The following is a 6,520-nucleotide window of genomic DNA, read 5'->3' as shown; positions in this document are numbered from 1 at the left end:
GAAGTACATATAAGCATGCATAAAAATTCACACACAACATTTTTTCACGAATTTGATGCGCACAACATATCACTATAATTGTAAAACAATATGCACAGAATTATGCAAAGCAAACCCATTCTTTTTCCATCCTTTACTGTACTATACATTCCAAAGATTGATTGTTTTTAATTAGCATGCTATCTAACATAATTTACCAACCTATTTTAAATAATATTCTTATCTCACCACGTGTATAGGTACATTTAATTAGGTCGTCTTATACGGAAATTAGAAGAATATTTGTTCGTTATTTGTTGATAAATAGACTGAAACATCTGCCAGAACTCTAAACTCATGATTTTATAATTTTTGTTACTGGAGTATGCTCAATATAATGCTATCACACTATCAAAGGTTTTGAATGTTCAGAAACAACGCCTAAAAATTTAGTTTGTCATCGTGTTTAGTAAATTACTTTATAAATAAATTGAAAACATAATTATATAAACTCAAATTCTCGCATGCATAGGCTGTACGTACAACGTTTCAAACTAAATATTGTAGCTCTATAATGGCGTAGGTGATAAAGTATCAAAAGGCAACAATGAGATGCAAGGTTAAATCTGCGCTTTTTTTACAAACAGGCAATACGTTTTCCCAAACTTATTTTACATAATTTTCAAAATAAAGTTATATTTGATCACGAACAGTGAATTACATATTCTTTGTATCAACGATTTTAACTAAGACTATATAGTGCAAAAATGTATAAAAATGTTCTGATCAAATCGTAGATTTTTGTTTGTTTGTAAATAAAATATTACTTGGCATAGTGACTCATATAAATTACCGATGATGTTAAAAATTATCAAAAATGAAAATAAGGGGCATTTCTAGACAGCAGTTTCAAAACCCATATCCATTGTGCTTGTGCGAGAGCTCGCGGAAACCCGAAAACATACAAGATGATTGCGACTTGCGAGGAAATAGTTATATTTATCAATATTTAGTAAACTTCGATTTGATATTTGACCGTTGATGCACATTTCGTACGCTTACATTACCTACTTAGGGTAATTAGGAAAACCAAATCATTTTATGATAAAAATTTTACTATAACATTTCATTGATCTTAAAAACACTGTGCAATGTATTTTTTTTTGCTAATGTTTTAAAGTTAGCAGGTGATTTAATACAATTGGCGGCTATGTACCTTAGGAAATATAACCTAACAATTTCGTGGAGCTCTTGGTTTACTAGTTTATTCACAATGACGAGTTTTGTTTTGCCGCTGTGAGAAGCTAGGCCAGCCTCCTCCACGTGACGTCAGCCAGACGCGATGATGTTGAGGAAAAAAAAAAACAGGTGGTTAGCATAGTGTTGCTTGATTGTGGGATGTGGAGTGAATACAGACATAAAAAGTGCGTGGGCTTCTACGCACCATATCAATGCACAGCTCACTGTGTAGACTAAACAATGGTTACTTTTGTAAACAAGTGGTGATAAATTCCAAGCCCGGCAAGTATATTTCCCAGGTTTGTAAAACTTATTTTTATTAATGGTGAGTTATTATATAAATATTTTTGGCTAATGAAAATGAAATGAAATCTTACTTTTAAAAGTAATTTTAATTTATGATTTGAGTTGTGTTGCTAAGCTTATATTAAGTTGAACAAATTATTTGTTTGCCGCCGTTTTTTTCCCGGCAGATATTCTTGGTACTGATAAGTCAAAAGCATATTATATCACGTGTTTGTGGGTACAGTATAATGTTATTCACAAAAATTTGGTATTTCACAGACTCGTCGATGCTTTACCTCTGTATTCAGTCTACATTTCTCGAAATATTGTGGGAATTTTCACAGCATAATGTGGGATACTTCATGACTAAAAATGATATTTTCGAATTCATCTTGGGATATTCGTACTACCCTAAGGGTTGGCAGCATTGGGTTTACAGATAAACATAAATAATACCTTGTCAGCTGCCAGAGTTTGCGCGTAAAATAGTTTGATGATTTGTTACGAATGGTTTAAATTAAAGTAAATTTTACTTTATTCAGAAGACGCAATACTTGCGCATTTTTCATCTCTTTGATTTTGATGGATTGATTGATAAACTTGCGATTGGGTTTCCGCCCATTGAGCGTATATGCTCTGATCGACAGTATATTTGGTTCGCATTGTTATAATCTTAGAAGAAATTCAAAAGGCTCTTCTTATTGTTTTTATATTGTTCCATACTTCTGTAGGGGAGCCACTTTTTTTTTAAGGAAATAAATTAAAAATTCAACATGTTTTAAAGAGGGCGTTAATAGTCGTTTAGGTTAGGTTACCTACGTTAAAAACGTGTTATAGTATGGATATTTGGTTGGGTTAGGTTAAGATATTGTAAATTTAGTTTTAAGTAGTGAAGACAGTTGTTAGGTTAACCGGTAAAAGTTCCGTTTAACGTATCCAAGTTTATCCCTTGATCCTGAGGGCATGTTCCTGTATATTTTGATACCTACTGTGGTACATGATTGCTATTTTAATTTAGTACTTTGAAAGATCCTGCACATAACAAAAACTTGTGATATAACAATAAATTATGATCTTAAGTTGAAGAAAGAGGTAATTAATGTATTTTGTATTCATCTTACAATCATTCATTGTTATACCACAAATTTATTTTGTCGGGCCAGGATCTTTCGATGTACTAAATTAAAACAATCATCATTACAGGATCAATGCATACAGCATCATGCCATCGTGATCAAGAGATTAACTTGGATACGTGATACTGAACTTTTAACGGTTAACCTACTTTCCATTCAATTTAAAATTATGTACCATGTAACCTAACCATCAGTTCATACAATTTTTAAAGTATTTTTAATGTCATTAACCTAACCTTATCTAACTAACCGTTCACACTATGATAAAGTATTTTTAATATAGGTAACCTATCCTAACTAACCATTCTTATGATTTTATGCTAATTTTAGTGTACCACACCACACATAACCTCTCTTTGAAGTAGTAATTTACTGGTTAAACTACTTGAAGTATAATCTTGCCCACTTAGATAATGGGGAAACATGTCAGAAATAAAAAAAAATCATTTTGATATTTTCATTATTACTTTCATGGAAATATGTCTCTCATTCAGAATGATTAATTTTGGGTAAAAGTTTCGTAACACATATCCAAGTTTATCCCTTGATTCTAATGGCATGGTCCTGAATACTTTGATCCTGTGGTACATGATACTTGCTGTTTTAATTTAGTACATTGAAAGATCTTGGATATAACATTGTGATGTAACAATGAATTATGATCACATCAGACCAAATAAAAATCCAAAAATGAATTTTTTTTACTTCCAAACATTGTTTGTATTGTAATACGTTTGTTATGTTCAGGATCTGTCGACATACTAAATTAAAACAGCATAAATCATGTACCACAGGATCAGTCATACAGGATCATGCCATCAGGATCAAGAGATAAACTCGGATATGTGATATGGAACAATTATATTTTTTTGTGGGAGAAAAAGATAGGGAGAGTTCACGGAAGTTGGTTATTTTAGTGACATTTAACATACAGCAAACTGTTTGGCAAGTTGATTAGGGTAGTGAAATTTTAAATAATGTCAAACTGTATAAAAATTCTGCTATGTTATGTTAGTGACATTAAAAAATACGGGGAAAAAAACTGGTTGAGTGGTTATTTAGATTAGGTTAGTGATATTAGAAACATTGCAAAACCATTTGAAAGCATTGGTATGGTTAGTAACATTTCATTCTAAATACTGTAAAATCGTTAAGTTGATTAGGTTAGTGATTTTTTTTTTTTTTTTTTTTTTTTGGGGGAAAAGACATAAGGCTTTTAACATTTGCTTGGTTTTTTTTCTAAACGAGAGTTTTGAAATCTTCCTACATACAAAGGAAGGACAAAATCATATCCTTGTTTTTGAACCTAAAAATTGTTTTACAAAATTGGGTAAAAGTTTCGTATCACGTATCCTGAGAGCATGATCGTGTATACATTGACGCTGTGGTACATGATGCTTGCTGTTTTAATTTAGTACATCGAAAGATCATGGACCTAACAGAACCTTGTGATATAACAATAAATTATGATCGTAAGTTGAACACGAAAAAATTTCCACAAGACCTGGCATAATTTGTTAGTATTGAGATATCTGAGATTTTGTTATATACAAGATCTTTCCACATATTAAATTAAAACAACAAGAAGCATGTACCATAGGATCAATAAATACAGGAATATGTCATTAGAATCAAGAGGTGATGAGGATCAATTACCCAAAAAAGTGTGTTTACCAAACTTGATTCGTTAGATAGTAGATAAGCTCAATTTCTGTCTTTGAAGAATAAAATTCAAGCAAATTATGGATGTTCTTAGTATAAAGTTACTTGTACCTGAAGTGTATGTGCATATATCACAATAATTTACCACTGAAAGCAATAACAGTCAATCCGACCTCCCAGGCCTGTACTCACAGGCCCTAACAGTGCAGTTACTGCAGGAGCAGTACCTGTCTGTTTTGTGGCTGGCATTGTGTGGTCTGTGAGGGGGGAGGGGAGTTTGAGCAACTGGACCACATGGCACCCCAAGTTGGGGGCAGGGAAGTGCAGTGAGAGGTCTTGTATCCACCATGCTGGATTAGCGACTACGGGCAGTGACAGCTCTAAACTTTGAGGGGGCCCTAATATTTTTCCAGGAGGGCCTTTCCGGGGGCCTGGTAGGGGGGAAGGAATACCGTCCAAAGAAAAGGAAGTTCCAGGGCTCCACCTTGGACAATTTGAAAATTAAACTCTTTGAAACAACATTTTTAAGACAAGCTGGTACTTAAATTCTGATTATGGTGTTGCTAATTTGTCTAAGAAATTTAAAGAGTCTTTGGCTTTGCTGATAAATTATACTCAGGTTAGTTTTTAAAAATGCTTCCGATCGAACTGTGTTGAAACTGCGTCATTAAATGAGGCAATAAAATCTTTTAAATTATTGGTGCGATTGGTGATTTCACCTGTGATGCACGGGGTGCTCTGGCTATTTCCATAGAGGAACAGTCAGCTTATCCGGGGTTGGTGGACTTCGAAGTCGCTCGGCTTTCCAAACACGTGGCCGGAAATGTGCCTTGTGGAAGGTGTGTCATCAGGTCAATCTCGATAATTCTGATACTTAACAGTTTACAGAAGCAGTCCCCTGGGGTATCACAACTTCCTAGAGAGGAGGAACCAATTAGAAGCCCATCAGGAGTGGACAACGTCATCGCTGCTGGGACTACACCGTCAAGAAACCGCCTGCTGTCGCCGCCTCGACCATCAGGACTTGTGTTTGGTGAGCCGGTCGTTTATTAGATTGCTAGAAGTTAGACTTAAACTTGTCGTGGTTTATTTTGGAATTACTTAGTAAAATTTGGAAGTCAAAGTTACATCTGCGAGAGTGATAATTTAGAAACTCTGTACAAGTATAGAGAAACTAAGCATCTATTCTTGGTGGAATTCGAAGTTAGGCTGCGACAGCGAGGTACTGGCAGGCCAAGGCGACAAACACCTGATTACGACTTTGTTTATGGTTGCTTGAATATACATACCTGTGATGAGAGAAACTATCTTCGGTCTGTCACGAGTTGACGTCTAGTTTGTAAATACGAAAAGTAGAATTGCAGTTGTGACTGTGTTAAGGGACCGGCAGCAATATTGTTGGAAGCAGATGATAGCCTCAGTGTGTAGGCAAGAACAACTAGTGGGCAATAACTTGTGTTTAGGAGTGAATTAAGTGGACATTGCGAACGAGTTTCAGTACATGCGAGCGGACATCCTGAGTCGCCACTCATGCAGACCACCAAGTAGCGAACCTGGAGGCAAAGTGCCTAGGGAGAATGAGTGCAGCTGACTTGGTGGTCTACTAGCTCGCCCCACATCCCTGGGCAGCGACACAGAGGTTGCGCAGGCAGCGTGGGATCGATGCCTTGACACCCCTAGAAGTTTCTAAAAACAGGAACAGTGAGTGGAACACCTTGACTATATGAGCAATGCTGTGAGAGGTGAGTGTCAACTTTGTTGGAGACAGCAGATGCAGGTGGTGACAAAGTATTTATCAGATGTCGCAGCTTTTTAGAACAGAAAGAAAAATCCAAAAACATGGTTTTCAAACACTAAACACGTCCCTTAATGTACTCCGAAGGGATGGTTTCTTAATTCCTACTAGTTTGTGATAAATAATAGTTAATAGTTTACATTACTATACCAGCATCGGATGTCGCGGCTTCGTGGAACAAGTAAATAAAAATGTAAAATATGTTTTTCAAGTACAAGAGATGTCCCTTAATGTACCCTGAAAACTTTGCTTTTGAATTTGTACTGGTTCATTAAAAATAACACTTTAAAGCTTACATTACAATACCTGTGTTTTGACACTGCCGCCACCATTCATTGTTTACCCGCGATCGTGTATCTTTTTATTTAATACAACTGTAGCCAACTAAAGAGAATTAAAAATACGCTAACTCTTCCGTTTCATA

The 6,520-nt window shown here is 35.3% G+C and overlaps 1 long non-coding RNA gene across 5 annotated transcripts in view; it reads left to right on the top strand.

Annotated features, from left to right (window-relative positions):
• The first annotated feature begins 1,931 nt into the window (after nucleotides 1-1,931).
• Nucleotides 1,932-6,520, top strand: part of LOC134538482 (uncharacterized) — a 40,537-nt gene continuing 35,948 nt past the window's right edge. For 2 of the 5 annotated variants that reach the window (XR_010076153.1, XR_010076152.1), the window contains exons 1-3: nucleotides 1,932-3,754; nucleotides 5,183-5,334; nucleotides 5,800-6,002. This is a non-coding gene — a long non-coding RNA (uncharacterized LOC134538482). Of the gene's footprint in view, nucleotides 3,755-5,182; nucleotides 6,003-6,520 lie in introns of all 5 variants that reach the window. The other 3 variants (XR_010076155.1, XR_010076156.1, XR_010076154.1) reach the window with 3 other exon arrangements.

Source organism: Bacillus rossius, chromosome 1 (genome assembly GCF_032445375.1).
Source record: "Bacillus rossius redtenbacheri isolate Brsri chromosome 1, Brsri_v3, whole genome shotgun sequence".
Lineage (NCBI taxonomy): Eukaryota > Metazoa > Arthropoda > Insecta > Phasmatodea > Bacillidae > Bacillus > Bacillus rossius.
This window is presented reverse-complemented; position numbering and strand designations above follow the sequence as displayed.